General features: G+C 35.1%; 1 long non-coding RNA gene across 2 annotated transcripts in view; it reads right to left on the bottom strand.

Annotated features, from left to right (window-relative positions):
• Positions 1 to 9,727: 9,727 nt before the first annotated feature.
• LOC132158343 (uncharacterized) overlaps positions 9,728 to 19,571 on the bottom strand; it is an 86,929-nt gene continuing 77,085 nt past the window's right edge. For both annotated transcript variants that reach the window (XR_009437683.1, XR_009437682.1), the window contains exon 3: positions 9,728 to 10,157. This is a non-coding gene — a long non-coding RNA (uncharacterized LOC132158343). The remainder of the gene's footprint in view (positions 10,158 to 19,571) is intronic.

The raw sequence follows: 19,571 nt of genomic DNA, 5'->3' as shown, positions 1-19,571 counted from the left end.
TTTCTAATATTAACATTAAGAAATGTTTTAAGCGTTTATGACTATATTAACTAATGGTAATAAATTGAACATGATGGTATAGCCCAGGGATCAGCAACCTTTTCGGCATGACGTGCCATTTTTTATTTTTATGGTTAACCACTGTGCCAAGTGTGCACAGCCCCCCCCCACACCCCGATATAATTCTGTATTTAAACGGTACATACACAATTTTTTATTATACGATAAAAAAAGTTTTTTTAACGTTTAATCAACGTTAATGCACTGCTTTAATTGATGAACGTGCACACACAGACACACACACACACACAACACACACCACTCGCACACAGAGATCTGAGATCGTGCTGTGCAAAAAGTAGCATTCAGAAGCTCATAAACCTATGAGTGTTGTCACGCTACTTTTATTAATCGATACTGAATCGCTACATTATATTTCTCAACAACAAAGGGGCAAAATTGCTTCATTGTCTGCAGAGAGAGACAATTTACCCCCCCCCCCCCCCCCACTTTCTTTCTCTCAAAATGGCCATATTTCAGAACATTTTTCATCACTGGATACAGCTTTAGGTCATTTAACATTTCTATGGTAAAACATATTATTAAAAGTTGACTAATGTTAATTGATTTGCAGCTTCATCTTACCTCACTCTCTTTAACGTTAAACTGACGCTTCGCGCTCTGCTTCTGTGAACAGTAAACCCCGCCTACTTTGATCTGATTGGCCATCTCAGTCATTTTGACATTGACGAGTGCTGTTAGACCGAGGCTTTGATCTGAAGCACCTAGTATGTGCAGTGTTTGCACGTGCATCCATGCAAGTTAATTCTCACACTTTAATAGTATTTGTAGCTCCTAACAGGCTGTGTGACTATGAGAAGTTATTACATCAAACTGTTCGTCATTATACAGTTTTCCTTATTGCTTGCGTGCCAGCGATTATCCCTCTGCGTGCCACTGTTGGCACGCGTGCCGTAGGTTGCCAACCCCTGGTATAGCCTATTCAGCACACCCACAGACAAGGCCTGATATATAATTATATATACTGACTAAACGCAGCACTTCCAGTTTCACTGGCTAGTCACAGTACAGGAATCTGCACAGAAGGTTTTGCTGGGAAACTGTTGTCAAAATGTTGGAGTTCTGATGATTTATGCATTCCCATCAGATTTAGCTGTCTCCCATTAAAACAATAGGAGCACAATTTTCAGATTACAAAATCAGATTGTGCTTTATTAATAATCACACCACCTTCTACTTTCTCCTCATACTAAATTTCTAACAAGCAAACAATTCACCAGAGGAAACCCACTCAACTTTGTGTAGATGTTGACCTGCATATTCATTACATTCACCCAGAGCCCTTAGTAAGTGCATCTTCATTGTCTAAGTTCTGTTACCATAATGTTCTGAAACACTTTTCAGTTTACAGTTCACAGTACAAGAATACATAAACACTTCATTGTCTGTGATTATTGCAGTACCAGAAATCATGCTCTAAACTGAACCTAATTTTAGCTAATATTGCCAATACTGAAAACGCAAATAAATGTTGGCTTGGGTCTCTTCCACTTGTCAGTTCTGAATAAAAAGCTTATAAATCAATCATGTATACTTTTTTTATTCTAAAAAATGTCCTACATGCAAAAGCCATTTGGATTGATTTATTGACGCAGTGTCAGCTAAGCTGCATGCATTACACATTATGCTTTTGTAATACTCCATTAGTATCTTATCGTAGTAGCATCACTACAAAACCTCTGCCTTGAAAGCACTTAAACTTCTAATTAAAGAGCCACACAGATGGGAAATCAAAAATTACCTGTATTACAGTGTATGATGTAGCTGTCCATCAGTGTAAACAATGTGCAAAGTAATTAAACCAAAAAGTACACGATTTATAAAGTTATTGGCTTCTAAAGTAAGGAGTCGACTCTGAATCGCTGAAACGAGTCGTTATAGATTTCAAATCTTTTGCCCATCTCTTTGTACGTAATGAGAACACTTTGCATAATAATCTCCGCCTACCGTCTTGGGAGAAACAAAACTCTGACCTGCCCCACCCCCCACACAGATGCTCTGGTTAGTAGTTGGTGTGATAGCATCATGTCGAGGAGTGTGTTTTTTAATTGTAAAGGCAAGTTTGTTTTATTTTCACTGCCAAAGAATGAAGATCAGAAGAACCAATGGCTAAAATTCATTTTTACCACAATACCAGAGCAGTACAACAAATCCCTTTTGTTGTGTTCACAACATTTCACTGATGACTGCTTTTCTAATCTCGGTGAGTTTAAGGCGGGATTTTCAAAGCGTTTGGCCATAAAAGAGGGTTCATTACCAACTTTATTTGGACCAACAAGCATCTCCGAATCACAACCTGTAAGTATGATTATGAAGTTATGTGTTTGTTTTCTCCCGAGCGTCTTATCAGTATGTCGCGCTAGCACTATATGTTAATGCTAACGCATTGTTTACCGTGAAGTTGTGTGCTCAGTTTGGTTATGTACGTGCTTACGTGAGTATGAAAATGTTAGTGTGTGTCATCGTTTTTATTACTTGGATGAATGATAAAAGACGTGTAGATATGATGTTTTTCCCTTACGTTTCATTTTACAACACGTACATGAGGAACAACCAATCAAAACTGACTATGTCAGTTGACCAATCAGAACACCGTATGTTACCGAAAGGTGGGGTTTAAGGAAACTGAATCTTTTGAACAGCTTCGAGCGAACCGTTTGGGGATCTCTGAGAATTAAGGTCATTTTAAAATGATATTTTGACAAAATGACAATGTTTTTTAACCTTGCATGGATTTGGCGCTGATGCTACTGTAGGTGACAAAGAGGGAGACCGCCGACAGACCAGGATCTTGTCTTCACGACAACAATATCTATACTTCATGTTGAGCATAAATATAAAGCCTACTGATAAAGGAACAGTATTGACGTCAAAATAGACTATGTTTGACAGGTGCAATATGCCAGTGTGTCACCGGCCTAAGGTTTTCAAAAGGCATCACGCGAGTGTGAACATCTCTACAACTAGGAAAAAAACGATTGTAAATCAAACGCAGCTCACGTCGGCATTTAAACAGACCTTTGCTCTTAATTCCGATCGGTCCAACGCAATAACGAAATCTGAGCAGATCTAAAAACTGAAACTTTATGCTGCACTTTACACTTTGGAAAAGTTATATATTTTTTTAAATATGAACAGGCCTACAAGCTGGGATTGGTAATGCTGCACTGTAATCATAGTTATTTATTTATATTTTTCATTATATTTTATTATATGATATTGGTTTGAGACTGAGAGTATTTTATTTAGTGGAGAACTTTGCAGCAGTATTTTATTTCTTATTCTTTTTTTATTTTATTATAAATTATATTTTATTATTTATTTTATTAAAAACTATTTAAAAAAAAGTGTAAACAAATTGTTTAAAAAAAGTTTATAGTAATAAACAACCTGCAGTTTAATGTTTGCATTTCTTTCCCTTACTGTACCGAAAATGAACCGAACCGTGACTTTAAAACCAAGGTATGTACCGAACCGTGATTTTTGCATACCATTACACCCCTAATATATATATATATATATATATATATATATATATATATATATATATATATATATATATATATTATATATATAATTTAGCCTGCAAAAAAAAATGTTACCGTACCCCCTTATGTTTTTTGTTACATATCAAGGATAAACAGTTCCAATTGCTGCATTTGGAAGTGATATTTGTGAATAAGAGAATGTCATGTCATTCAGAAAACGTGTGATATGCAGTGTTGGGGAGTAATTAGTTACATGTAACGGCGTTACGTAATTTAATTACAAAATTATTGTAACTGTAATTAGTTACAGTTACTACGAAAAAATGAGTAATTAAATTACAGTTATGAAATTTTTAACGATTACAAAGGGGATTACATTTGAATGTTTACACGCATCCACATACAGATTTAACTGATTTATTTCCCAAATTGCACTGACTATTCTGAGACATATCGCCCTAATAATTTCCGGGATGCCTTTTTTGTTACATATCAAGGATAAACAGTTCCAATTGCTGCATTTGGAAGTGATATTTGTGAATAAGAGAATGTCATGTCATTCAGAAAACGTGTGTTATGCAGTGTTGGGGAGTAATTAGTTACATGTAACGGCGTTACGTAATTTAATTTTATTCTGAGACATATCGCCCTAATAATTTCCGGGATGCGGAAATACAGTCTGGTTCGTAGAATCCAGTCATAAAAACGGATGGAATATGCCACATTTTGGATGACTAAATCAAAAGTAGGTCAGTACACTTGAATCAAAACATGACATGGACTAGTGTCTGTGAATATTAAGCCCCAAAAATGCAATATATGACTTCCACATTCTGCGTGTCTGTGGAAATCAGGCGCGGACTGGACACCGGGAGAACCGGGACAATTCCCGGTGACCTGGCAGCCGATTTTGCCCCACTATTTAATATCATTATTGTATAATTGCCTGCCGAATGTACTAAAGCTATCATTTGCGAATCCGCCATTTGATAATTAAATCTCTAATAAATCATGAATTGTTAGTCATGACTCGCGCGCTCTCCGCGCCTCCGCCAAACGGTTTGGATCAGACTCAGAGTAATCAATGCGAGAGAGGGAGACTATGGAAGCGCACAGCTGGAGCAGAGAAGCAGAACTCCTGTTCAGGGTTTCAGGTCAGTTTCATCTGTAAAGATGCTTTTTTGTCTTTGTTTTTTTTTGTTTTTATTTAATCAAGCAGCAGCACGTTGCTCATCAGTCATCACTCAAAATACTATATAAAGGACATCATTATTATCTGTTGTAATGTTACAGTAGTAATTTAGCTGAAAAAAATTCAGATTTTTTTTATAGGTTTAGGGGGAGCTACGACAGACAACAACAAAATTAACATTTTAATATTTAACTATAAGTCCAGAGAAAATGGTTACTATTGTTTAACTGTGATAACCAAAAATGTAAAATTATTTTACAAATGTATTTATTTAAAAATAAATACAAATCCATTTGCAAAAAAAAAAAAAATTAAACAAGGTTATTTTACTTTTATATAGGCTAATAAAAGCATGGTTAATTTTTGTAAGGGAAAAATATGACTCGTGTACAGTATTAGGATTTTTCTATAAAGATATTGTAGTATTGGAGAGTATTGTATTGTAAAGTATAGTTTTGTTCAATCTTGAGTATTAAAGTCAAGAGTAGGGTGACCACCTGCTAATAAGCCCAAGGGGGGACAAGGGGTACGTTTCTGAGGGACAATGTGGGACACCCCATGGGCAGACTCACTGATAGTGGTTTACCCATTTCTTGCACATACCACCTTACATGGTATATTAATAATGCCCTATTCCCCTAAACATGTGTAATTGCTGATGTATGCTCATGACAGAATTGACAGATGCACTTCCACTTACGATTTACTTTAGCTATTTTATTAATTTTTCATTACAATTTATTCACTTTAAATAAATTATAATATAAAATTATATGATTAAAATGAATTGTAGTTGCTCAACACCACAGGAAAAGTAAAAAAAAAAAAAAGTCTGACATCACAACTCAAGGGAAGGGAATTCACTCATTCACTAATCCCTATATAGTGTATGGCAGTTGAGTTCACTATATCAGGAAGGAGTGATTAAATAAATAAGTGAACGGATTCGGACAGTGACGTATAGCCTACACTGCGCGTGAGACTTGGAGCTGTTGCAAAAACATTGCCATGTGTACTTTTATATTACATCTGCCTAATTTTAGAAAATAATACTAATAGCAATAATACTCAAAATTACTTTATATTGCATATATACATACCTCCCGCGTCAGCTTTGTGGTTTCATCGATAGTAGCCTATATAGTAATAATATATATATATATATATATATATTGTAATGCTTTATATTCATAATCATTAATTGCTATTAAAATAACGTACTGAGAACAAAAATAAACACACATAAACGTTCATAATTATGTATTTATTACTTTTAGTATCTTGACACTTGCTCAAGCAGCGTTTTGAGCTCAGATAAGATGGTTGTTGAGCGTCCACAGGCGACTGTTAATTTTACATCGGAATACACTACCTGTTATTAACGGAAAAATGTCAATTATCCACCAATTTATCATTTTTGTAAGTTAACAACGATGCCACCTCAGTAAATTAGTCAAATAGTAAACTGAGTTATTGCCTAGGCCTACATAACATATTTTAATATAAATAATGTAGGAAAAACGTTAAAACAGAAATAATAAAGATGTAAACTTCATCTCTCATTCAAACTCGCTCGCTCCCGCTCTTGCAGTACACATAGTGCACATAGGCCTACTGAAGCTTGCAGTGTTTTCAACCTCTGCCGCCTCAATATAGGAGTACACGAGCACATAAACACAATTTCTAGAACTGCTCTGTGTCACTTCATGTGCATTTTACTTATTTTGAGAAAACTATCATCATATACAAAGAGACAGCAGTTTAAAAAAATACACCAATGTTTAGGAGTTTATTACACAGAATACGTCACATGCTTATTAGATAACTGTATTTAAGTTGTAATATGCTTTTATTTATTATTCTTTAATTTTCACAAATTTAGAAAAGTAATCAAAAAGTACTCAAAAGTAATTAGTTACATTACTTTAATAAAGTAATTGAAAAAGTTACACTACTATTACATTTTAAACAGGGTAACTTGTAATCTGTAACCTATTACATTTCCAAAGTAACCTTCCCAACACTGGTGATATGTATCAGATGGAAATCCCCGAGGACAGGAAGCTGGCCACCCCTTTAGCACAGGGTGCTGCATATGAATTCTGACTTCATTAAAAGCTGATGTTTCTAACTTCAAATAACTGACACCAGCACAACTGAATCTCTTTACCTCTGCCACCTTCTTACTGTAGCTTTATTGTGTAGCAATCAAAAGCAGTCCAGCATGTGAGTGTTTTCCCATTGTAAATACTGAAATATTTTTTGTTGCTGTTACTGAGTGGTATGTAAGAATAAAAAAGTGGATTGTGGTTTCTGTTTCCTTTGCTAATGTTCTTTTTATTGAGTTCTCTCTTTCACGGAACTAAAAGCAATTAAAAAAATTATGCCATTCATTTTTCTTTTATTAGTAGTTGAATTAGCAGACATGGGTAGAAAGCTGTTTAAAAATCTTGCTGTTGTGTTACATCAGATGTTTGAACTCTTGTCAGGTGTTGATAAAAAAACAAAAAAAACAAGTCAATTTTTCCTATCTCTCCCTAAGATGACGTCGTATGGAAGTCCTAATATGGACGTCCTTTCCCTCTGTGTTTCGTCATATCTGGGAAGATGACTCAGTTTTGTACTGTAGTCACGAGTTATGAGTAGGTGTAGGTCGAATGGGTGGCAGATGAACTTTTTTTTGTTTATTAGCATCAGACAGTGATGAGACCAGATAAAGATGCGTAATGAAAGTAGATAAGCATATAATCTCCTCATAATTGATCTGAGATATCTGAAACTTGATCTGAAACATCTTCTTCTAAAACTAAACTTTTGAATTGTAGTGATTTGTTAGTATTTCAAGAACCAAGAGATGTGTCTCTTTGTTTAAATGCCTGGTCAAATAAACATTAAAAGCCAGTTTAGATATTAGAGTTCATTCCTTGAGCTTCGCCTATTTCTATCTGCCTGTAGAAAAAAGATGCTCAATATGCATTCACTGTCATTCACTGGCACCTTATTTAATGTGTTGGTGATTTATGTAAATTATAGTGAGAGTATTATGCTGAGAGTATTGTATAGTGAAATCAGGATCATCAAAAAGAATCATGACAGGAGTGCATTGTTACACCCAGAAGAATTTGTTTTTTTAAATGCCTCATGTACAGTAAAACCAGTTTTGGTTTACATGACTGTAATTTCTATGTAAATGCATTTTGGGTTAAATTACCACATTTGCTTTGTAAGATTCAGTTATACACAATTTATAGTATAAATACACAGTCATAGTTATGCAAATAACATGATATTATAACCAAACCACAGTAAATGTTATCACCAGCAGCACCACTCAGTAAGTGATTTGATTTTGTTGGTCTTATTAAAAGCCAATTATATTCTATAATGTGGGTAGTTTTTTTTTCACATCCTCAGGAAGTTATTCAAAGATATTATGTCATCTTGCAAATCAGTTTTTTTTTCTCGAGTCAAATATATTTGTATAAAATAAGAGTAGTATTGTCCCTGTGGATTTATTGGCTGTAGTTTCAGTGAAAGCTGTACATTTTAATAAAAAATTAAACTGTTAGTAGGGCTTGGAGATAAAACGATAGCGATTATCATCATTATACTTTTTTCCTTAATAGAACCATAACACATGTTGGTAAAATGTTCGATATAATGTTTATGCATCAAAAATTATGTAAGTTGAACAAAACAGGTTTCAGTATCAGAGTAAACATAAGTTTACCCCATACGGATATAATGCAACTGGAAAGACCATTCAAACTTACATCCCTTTTATGGACATTGTGGTTTATGCCTTACCATAACCTAGCAACAGCATTGCAAAAACAAACAAATTGGTGTGGTAAACAGAGTCACACCTGTTTAATGGAAATAGAATGTATTCAAAGAAAACAGTAGGGCAAACCCATCTTCAAGTGTCTCTTATAACCAATTTTATGAATGAGAAATCAGATACTATATCTTATTCTTGGTTACTGCAGGCATGCTAGTTGAATAAAATCCATATAATGTAGATAGATCTTGACTCTATACTTTTATATCATGGACTTTAAATATGAAAGTGTACATACCCTACACATGCCCATACTAATGCAGCAGTTATTTGTATCTGTCTGCATGTACATGATTGTATTACCTCCATTTCTTACGTGGTGTCTGTTGTCAGAAGCTGCTACAGCTAAAGAAATTTGATATGGTCAGTAAAAAAAAAAAGTATTCTAATACTGAGTCAAGTGTAATTTTGATTCATTATCATTATTGTATTAGCGTTCATGAACTACAATTTTTAGGTTTAGGGTTACAATGTTTGTGTACTGTATATATACACAAACAATGTACAGCTGCTTTAATTCATACTAATTCATAATCCATTGTTGTTAACACTCAAAATGCTAATACTAGAGGAAGTGACATAAATTAAATGTATTGTATTGTTTATTGTTCGTTTATGATAGCTTTCACACATTAACTCATGTTAAATTAAGCAGGGTGATACATTCAGTACACCCACAGACAGTTCATGGCCTGATGTATGATTTAAATGACCAGAACTGGCTTTCTTGTTCTTTTGTTGACACTACTCCCGTGACCCTGCATACATGCTTAATATTTTATTTATGAAAGGAATATCACGGGCCATAAATACTGAAACAGATATTCTCTTCACACTTCTTATACTTTGTCATAACAGCAGTAGACATTCTTCACTACACTGTATATACGAGTGCTCGGAATTCCCCCATGCACAAGAGTGTTCACCTCATCTAAGAGGTCACAGTGGTTGGCAGATTAACAGAAGAATCAAAGGCTGTCTAACTGCTGGTGGTGGAGCCAATCATGTGCCAGTAAGATCACCTTACATATCTCCAGCAATTAGGGAGAAAGTTTAGAGACATGGACATTACATCATGTTCAATGAAAGCACAAACCAAATTAAATTAAGATGATACAAAAAAACTAAAAATAATTTGAGTTTATTTAAAAAGTCTTGAAGGTGGTTGCCTCAGGTTTTGAGTTTTCTTAACTTTTATTAGACAACTAATAATAATTACAACTTTTAAATAAATGTCATGCATTAAGTTAGTACTTCTCAGTTGAGCTTTCAATTGAGTAAAGATATATGCACTGGCCTGTTAATAACACTGATATGGAACAGGATATTGATACTTGAATACACTAATGTTGATCAAGTCAAATGTTCAATAAAACTTACCATGCTGGTGTCAATCTTTGACAAGTACAGTCCATAGTTTTCTTCATCCAAACAGCAAAGTAATCCACAGTTAGGGGGAAAATAAAATATAGATGTTTTTCTTTTGCAGCTCCATGTTATTCAACAGAGTTGCACAAGATCTTCAAGCTAAACTGCTGTCAGGTTCCAAATCCAACTCCTGAAAATTAAACACCAATGAATAGCATTAGCTTACAGTGAAGGACATGTGAATGTTTATAACATTTTAATACTATATATATATATATATATATATATATATATATATATATATATATATATATATATATATATATATATATATATATATATATATATATACTAGCTAGGAAAATAGAACTCTAACAATTGGCCACATCCAACACAAATATTTTCTAGTTAATTCAAATTCATTCAGAGACTTAGGAAAAGGGAAATAGAATTACTAAAGCCTCATATTTGCTGATGTTGGTTTACATTTTAACAACACACAAGTATTATTATCACTCTTGGTCACCTGATTGGCCTTTATCTATATTTAGCTATATTATAAAAAATATTTTGCTCTCTAAAGAGTTAGTGAAAGATTTTAATGAACCATCTTCTTTTATTTCAAAGAACTTTGTACACAGGATGTGGCACCATATCTCTCTCTCTCTGCTCCTGTTAGGGGTCGCAACAGTGGAATTATCTGATTAGATATTTGGTCTGTATAATCCATTTGTATCACTTTTGGATGTAAAGATTAAAGGTATTTGGTTTGGTTTTTTCAAAGGAACACAAATCTGAAATTACATGAGGGGGAATAAGTGATAACAGAGATTTCATTTTCTGTGTGAACTTTAAACAGTTTTTTCATTTAGATCTTTCTGTGGTGACTTGCAGCCCATGTTCATAATGCAGCGGAACACAGTTATATACAGAAATCTTACACCTGTATATTTTTATGACTCAGAACCACACTTTCTCTGAAGCCCTGCACTTTGAAATGTAGTTATCAGGCACATTATACAAGGGACAGGGCTGGATTTAGCTTGAATTGAGTCACAAAAACAGCAGTTACTGTTAGCAGACATAAATGTACCTTAGCAGATATTAATAGACAAGTGATTTGTTTTTTGTGTAATGGATCCAGTAACATCTAACAAAACATACAACAACACCTAAATGACCCTTTTTATATAAGAGATCTTTAACTTCCCCAATTCTAGTGAAAGGTACTTTCCAGTTGCTTTTAAGACACACACACACACACACACACACAATGACCAAGCAACATGACAAAATGATCACAAAGACATGCATTTTTCCCTTCACTTAAAAGCAAATTATTTTGGAGATGGAAATGGATGTTTGTATTTGCTTTTTTTAAGAGCTGCATTTTTAGTTCATTATAGTACAATTCCCTTCAGACCAAGTTGAAGAAAAATCCATTAGCCCTAAATATAAAAAGGAAAAAAAAATGTACTAAAAAAAAAAAATATATATATATATATATATATATATATATATATATATATACACTTTATTTTAAGGTCCAATTCTCACTATTAACTAAACATTACCTATGACTTTTGACTTAATTAACTCCTAATTTGCTGCTTATTAATAGTTTATAAGGTAGTTGTTAAGTTTAGGGTATTGGGAAGGATTATGGATGGCATGCATTATATGTACTTTTTAAGCACTAATAAACAGCCAATATGTTAATAATAGGCATGCTAATAAGCAACTAGTTATTAGTGAGAATTGTACCCTAAAGTGTTACCATAAACTATTTGGCATGCTACTTCTGCACAATGCACATTTCTTAAATATTAAGTCTAAAATGTATTTTAATGTCACTTTGGAGTATGATTGTATGATCTTTAAATATTTTGCATTTAAGGGCCCTATCACACATACGCCAGGTGCGACGCAAGTGTTTTTTTCTAGTTTCGATCCAGTTATCGTTTTCACCATGTCCCGTGCCACGCTGTTTAATAGCAAATGCATCTGTGCCCATTAGGCGCTCATGAGTGTGCTGGTCTGAAAACAAGATGTGTTCAGGAGCATTGGTGGTGCAATGCTATTTTGAGGCAAATTAAATAAATGAATAATTTAAATAATGTGTGTAAATGAATAATATTAATGTTTTTCTGAAATATAGCAGATCTTTAGTACTGATACAGATCTTCAAACTCCTAATATTTCTCAGAACATTAATACAGATCAATGTTACTGCACTACAGAAGAACGCTGGGAATTCCATGTGGTTTCAGCTCATCTCAGAAGCTCCAGGTTACCAAATTTACATCATGATTAAACACTCTCCAACTATGAAGCCGGCCATGTGCTAGTGAGATTACCTCAGCTTTTCACCTCAGAAAAGGACAAGAAAGTGTGACCTGCAATAACCCTCAGGTCATTTGACAGTTGTGTAAGCCACTAATATGCAAGAAAGACAATCACACCACTCTTCTACTCAAGAGGAAAAGGGTGTTACCAGTGATTGCTCTGCTGCCTGGCCACCCCATCCCCCTCCTTTCCTCTGTTTGATGTAAGGAACAGTGTCTTGTTTCACCCTCACCATTTTGCTGAATCATCCGTCATTTTCATACACTCCACCTCCCTCTTCACAAACGGCTCTACTCATGGGTAATTTAATGACTTCAGAGAAGTGTTGGCTATTCCTACATAGATCGTGAATCTCAAGACATGCAGTTTCTTGTTTGGTGAATGTTAACGTTTACTTTTAGCTTGAGCACTCAGAGCACCTTCATTTTCCAGTTTGAATCTTTTTGTTTAATTATTTTTCAAGAAGACAAGACATAATGGTACGTTCAATGAAAAATAATCAATTACAGATTGTCCCAATTTAAATCATAACACCACTCTACATGCAAAACAAGCAAATTAGCCAATGTTGTATTAAAGATGATATTTATCAGCTGACAATGTTATAATGTTAAACTCCTGTCTGTTCAAATTTTACTTTAAATTTTAAATGTACTTAAAATTTAGTGTCAGTGTCAGAATTCAGTTTTGATCACTCCTTCTCTTCGCTCTTGCCTTTGGTTTTGTTTTCATTTTCTCGTCTCCTCTCTCCTCTTGAATTCTCAGCTTCCAATACATTCTTTTTTCTTTGTTTGTTTGTTTGAAAATGTGAAATTTGCTTCTCATGCTTGCAGAAGACTTTCTTTCAACATGTCCAGTTAACCAGTCTATTATGCCAGTCTAGTTATTGTTTTGTTCATGATCCTCTCCTCTGCCTGTTAGTGTTGTGTTTACTGTTGCACTAGAATACAAATCTGACTCTTGCTCTCATCTTAGGCCTCGGTCAAAGTTTGCTGAACTAGCCATGTTTGATATTCGTTCACCTCAGACTGCAACAGTGAACATCACAATAGATATACAAACGTACAAGAACTGTTGATTCAACTACTGGTTCTGTAAATTTCCATTTAAAATAATGTATACAAAAATCATATTTGCTCAACTGAGGTAGATATCTTTTCAAATATTATAATGAAGACATGCACATGTACCCTCAATAAACCCTTTTAGGTTATGTAGTTGCATCCACAAAACAATGAACGGTAGTCAAAAAGAAAAAAAAACATCCCATGTCAAGTCACATGTTCTCCTGTGAGCACAAAAATAGAATGGAGTTTTATGTACCAAATGACATCAACACAGTAGTCAAACTGGCAGTCCTCCATCTAACCCTTTATTAAAACACTAAAGAGAGCAGTTTTAGAGGCACAGTCACGGTAGGAATGGGGCAGACTAACCATACAAGTGTAAAGCAGACAGGCATGTATTGTGCTGCATGTGTTTAGCTCTAATTAAACAAATCTCAACTAGCTAAGAAAAGTATTTGGGAAGACGGGAAACTTTCAAGTGAATGTGTTTGGTCAGACTAAAGCTCAACTCCTTGGCCCCCAGAAACAGGATTGAACACCCTTGGTTTAACGCATTCCTGTAGCATTACTCAATCTTTTTCCTGGACTACAAATGTCACATACTAACACACTAACACACCTGTTTTGCCCCATTAGTACTATATCAGAGCAGACAGTAATTTTATCATGGGTGTGTCACATGGGTGTCAGCACTGCTTTGAATGCTTAAATTATTGTAATAGCAAACACTTGCACTGGATCATGTGTGTGGAATATTGCTTTTATCTTTTCCTTGATCATGTGACTAAGCCAATCCTGAGACATTCAACCTAATCATTCTTGTAATCAAGAATCATATGTAATATTTTGTGAGACATTACTTAAATGAAAGCTGCTGTGTTTTCACATTTATCAGGACAGTGGACAGGACATTTTCCACAACAGATGTACTTTCACCAAAGGGAGAATGAATCCAGTCAAGGATTGTATGTAACGATATGTGTGATTGTTTGCTTTACTGTCATCCCCGCTCTCTCGTGCAGTCACACCCAGCCCCATCCAACAAATTGATTGTTATGTTATACAGGTGATACAAGGAGTTACTTGACCTCTGTAAGTCTAAAATGCTTTAGCTATAACCTATACCCCATTACCTGGGTCCATTTTAATACTATAGAATACATGTACATCAGTTTAGTTTTTGCACATGCATTTATTTCCTCAACCAATATTTCTTGTTACAGATTATATTGAATACAAATTAAAGTTACTTTCAGAATTTTCAAATGCCAGTTTATATATTTATTTCAGTTTGAATATTTTCTATCCGGATATTTCTACCTCTGAATTGTTTTGTCTTTTAAATATTTTATACAGTTGTTGTTAAACTGGTCTTGCAACTCTTGGCTCAACCATATGGTCACAAAATGAAACATCTGCAACACATTGAAACTGCTATCTGGAGTTGATCAATTGTTTTTCTTCAAAGTTGTCAGACTTGTGTCTGTATGTGTTTTCTTCACCCAACTCCCACCCCATCATGTGCTCCATATTTATGTTTCCATGCCCTTATTTGGTTATCTTCCTGTTCCTGCACCCTGATTGTTTCTGTTTGAGTCCATGTGTTCACCGTTTAGTTCATATTTTGCTTAGGTGTGTCCCATTAGTTTCTGTGCATTTATACCCTGTTTCCCAGTGTTTTCTGTCAGCTGTTATATATGTTATCTCCCCTTGTGCTCTGTGTGATTCCATGTCTCTGAATAAAGGATTATTTGATGGTAATTCTCCAGCATCTCCTGGCTCCTAGTTCCTCACTCCTGTGTAGCGTGACAGAACAGCCGAGTAGTACGGCTCCAGACATAGAGGCCACAATGGGGTCTGGGGCTACTCCTTCTGGGCTGCCCTTGTCTCCTGCCCTGCCATGGCCTCCCAAGTCCTCAGATCTACAATGGTGCCTGAATGTATACCAGTCCCATCCATGTCTGTCTTGAAGCACCTCCAGAGTACCCCCCCCCCATTTAGGTGGCATGAGGACAAGCCTTCCAGACGGGGAAGTAGTGTCAGACTTTGTTCCGTGTCTATGTGTGTTTTCCAACCCACCCCGATTTAATATAATATTTTTCAATTAACCAAATTAAGAAAAATGAAAAGTGCAAGTGTATATTGATATTTTTTATTTATTTATTTTTAAAATAAACCTATGGAAAACTTCAATTAAAAATTATTTTCAGTTTTTATTGATAGCATAACAAGATAGCAATGGCTTTCGATGGTGAAAATCAAGGCAGAAATAAATTTTTAAAAAGTTAGATCACAAAAATTAAAATTTTATGTTCATCTATATACACCCAGGGCATCCAAGATGTAAGTGACTTTGTTTTTGCAGTAGAACACAGGCCAAAATTTTTAAGACAAACCATTGCAGTCTGTCAGGAAGCTCGAGGCGGTGGGCTGGAGTGAGTTGCCGGGGACGGACGAAATCGCTGCCGGCCACCCGCAATGTGGAGGGGAGGCTGCCATCCGTGAGGGAGAGGAGTAGTTGTCTCCGTTCGCCAGGGGGCCGGAGCCTGCTGTAAATCAGATTTTTTTTTTTCCTCTCTCCCCTCTCTCGTCTCTGTCACTCCTCATTCTTCCAACTCCTTTTCTCTCGCCTCGTATGCCTTTCCTACCCCCAGGTTCCTGCAGGTCACTGTGAGCGGTCCCCCCGGGGGGGTGATGTGGGGGGGGAGCTAATAGAGCGCAGTCTCGGGAGTACCCCCCGGCCTGCGAGGGGTGATGGGGGTATGTGACGAGTGGGTAGGGGCCGAGAGCCATGGGAAGGTAGCGAGGCCGGTGGAGTGACTGGAAATGGGCGACACCTGCGACCAGAGCTGGGTAGTAACGGATTACATGTAATCTGGATTACGTAATCAGACTCCAAAACTCAAGTACTTGTAATTAGAGTAACCTACTTTTTAAAATACTCGTAATCAGACTACAGTTACTTTTTTATGGATTACATGATTACATTTTATTTACACAATGGTAATAAGTCGTTCACAATTCATTGATTTTCCTAATTGTCTTTTTTTTACGTTTATATTTTTTCCTAATAAACCTGCTACATATATACGTTCGTGATTCTTCGAGTTTTTCCGGTGGAGAGGAGGAGGGGTGTCAGAATCACACTCAGAAGAAATCAGCAACAGGATAATGTTAAATGGAGGGGAACCTGTTTTTATACAGTCTATGAGGGGAATGCAGCCTTTAATCACTGGATGTTCAGACATCATTTCATTTTTAAAGACTTCTAGTGTTTTTTTTTTTATTAAATATTCTACCTAGTAGTGATATTTTATTTTTTTTTTTTAATTAAAAGATTAGGCTATCTGAATATATGTGATATCAAATAAGGGTTAGCACAAATGTAATCTAAATGTAATCCAAAAGTAATCAGATTACGTTACCAAAAATGTGTAATCTAAGAGATTATATTACTGACTACAATTTTTTTCATGTAATCTGTAATCAGTAACTGATTACAATCCATCAGTAATCTACTGAGCTCTGCCTGCGATACTCCCCGGTCTCGAGTCCCACTGAGGAGATTGGAAGTGTTGTAAATGCTGACTTATAAGTGCATAACCAACACCTATCTCTCAAGTGGACCATTGGCACGCCTAATTGAGATTGTAGATAGTGTCTATGGTCCACTTGAGACACAGGAGGTGGTAATGCACTTATAAGTCTGGATCCACCATAAAGCAAGAAGAAGAAGCCTCCTCACATGCCTGCTGCTATGAGCACACTCAGGAGATTTCTTACAATTCAGACAATACGTGAATCAGAGTAAATAAATAAATAAACAATATAAACACTGTTCAGTTTCTTGACAGATCATTTGTGTCTTTACACATCCATGTACTGTATCATCACAAGCCGCAATGGTTTATTTAGATTTTGTTTGTGTACGTATGTTTTTTTGTTGTTTGTTTGTTTTATTGAATGTTTTAGCAGTGATTCTGATCCACTTTCATTATAAGACTGACAGACTGCAACGGTTTGTGTTAAAAATCTTGGACTGTGCTCTACTGAAGAAACAAAGTCACCTACATCTTGGATACCCTGGGGGTAAGCAGATAAACATCCAATTTAAATTTTTGGGTGAAATATGTCATTTCTGTCATCACTTTATTTTTTCTATATCATTATTTTATATTTTTGTTTATCTTTTGCCTTTGCTATCTAGTTGTCTTGTTTCTCTTTTAATAAAATCTGATTGTGAAGTTTTACACTTAAAACTGTAATGCATGCCTGTCTTTATTGAGAACAAATGAAGAAATTAAACATGTCTTACACCCACTATTTACATCCATACACCCCAATTTCTTCTTGCATATTAAGTTATTTTTAAAGATATCTATGATAATTTAAATAAAATAACAGCTGGGGATAAAAATCTTAATGTTCTTATACTGTTTGCTGTAATGGGGTTTGTGTTCTTGTTTCTCAAGGGACCGAAGCAAAACTAGAAACTACACTTCAAAACTACTTTTAAAATAAATGGGGTTTTGACAAATTTAAAATCCCTGCCAAATTATTACTGCCCTGGTTGAAGCTATGATCTGATAACTTAATCCTGACCCCAATATTAAGGAGCGAATCAAGATGCATGTACAGTATATGCCATAACTAGTGGTATTAGTGGATTAGTGGTAGATGTTGTCACATTCAAGTTTTGTAAAAATCATTTTTAAACACACATTTAGAAAAATGTTCCTTTCTACAGTAGTTTTAAATTGAATTGCATTTGAATAAAAAAAAAACTATAAGATTCTACACAGATTGTTAGAGCAAAACACAAACACAGGTGTGGTTGTCTGAACAACAGCTATGCCAAAGCAACACCCATTTACAGGAAATGGGATGACTTAAAAGAAAACAGTAGGGGAATCAACTCTTCAGCTGTTGCTTATCACCAGTATTGTGAATAAGGAATGAGAAACTATCTGACATTATTCTTGGTTATAGACATGTGAGCTCAAATACCATCAAATCATATTACATCATCATCAACAAAGGGCCAGCATTAAGCAACATATCTGAGGATACGTTTAACTGGCTGCCTATAAACTTCTTTAAGCTTATTAGTTAGAAGTTATTTACTACTTACTCTGCACTTTAATATCATGGACTTTAAATATGAAAGTGTACATACACTATACCTATACTAATGCAGCTGTATACATCTGCAGCAATGACATCTTGGTTTCTTTCTAGTTATTTGTATCTGTCGTACATGATTCTATTCTTCTGTTTCTTATGTGGTGTCTATTGTCAGAAACTGCTACTAAATACATTTAAAATGACCAGTAAAAAACAGTTCTGATTATGACTCTGAAATTCTAATTAGCAAGTCTAAAAAGCTAGATTTTTTAAATGTGACATGGCCTGACGCAGATGTATGGTATATCACGAAAGCGTCAGTCAAAAATATGAATTGGTACACCTAAACAGATATCAGTAACCACCCCAACACAACATATTCACTTTCTGTAAGGAATAATTGAACAACCAATACTGTATACTCGTACGAAAAATAACCATGGTTTTATTATAGTAAAACAGGAACCCATGTTTTTTTGGCCTGTTGACTACCATTTGTATAACCACAGATTTACTACAAATACCATAGTTAAACTATGGTTAATATAGCAAAACCATGGTTAATTCGTGGTCACCATGTATGGTTAACTATAGTAACCATGGTTTTACTACAAATAAAACCAAAAACCATGGTTATTTCAAATTTTCATAAGGGTAATTTCTGTATGTTTTATTCCAGCATAGTCATAAACTTTTTTTTATTTTTATTTTTTAATAAATTGGGAGGTTAATTCAGAGAAGATGTGCGTGTGTGTGTGTGTGTGTGTGTGTGTGTGTGTGTGTAACACGTGTTAGCCCCGCCCCCATACTACAGGCTCAAGTTTTGACAAGAGGGAAGTAACGCATTCGGCAGAAAGTGCAGTAGTAAGAATAAGAGACTAGAGTCTGTTCTTCAGTTCAAGATGAAAGCTCTTATGACTATGTTCGGTAAGCTTTTTAAATAATTAATTTCTATGTAGGCTTCTGCTTTACATTTCTTGCGGCAACAATACGTTTTGTTAAGCGAAATAGTGTTCCGTTGTTGTGGCTTTGGTCATTGTTGATCTGAGATGGAGTCTTAAAAA

Source organism: Carassius carassius, chromosome 15, assembly GCF_963082965.1.
Source record: "Carassius carassius chromosome 15, fCarCar2.1, whole genome shotgun sequence".
Lineage (NCBI taxonomy): Eukaryota > Metazoa > Chordata > Actinopteri > Cypriniformes > Cyprinidae > Carassius > Carassius carassius.
The sequence above is the reverse complement of the archived record's forward strand: the minus strand, read 5'-3'. Positions and strand labels throughout refer to the sequence as shown.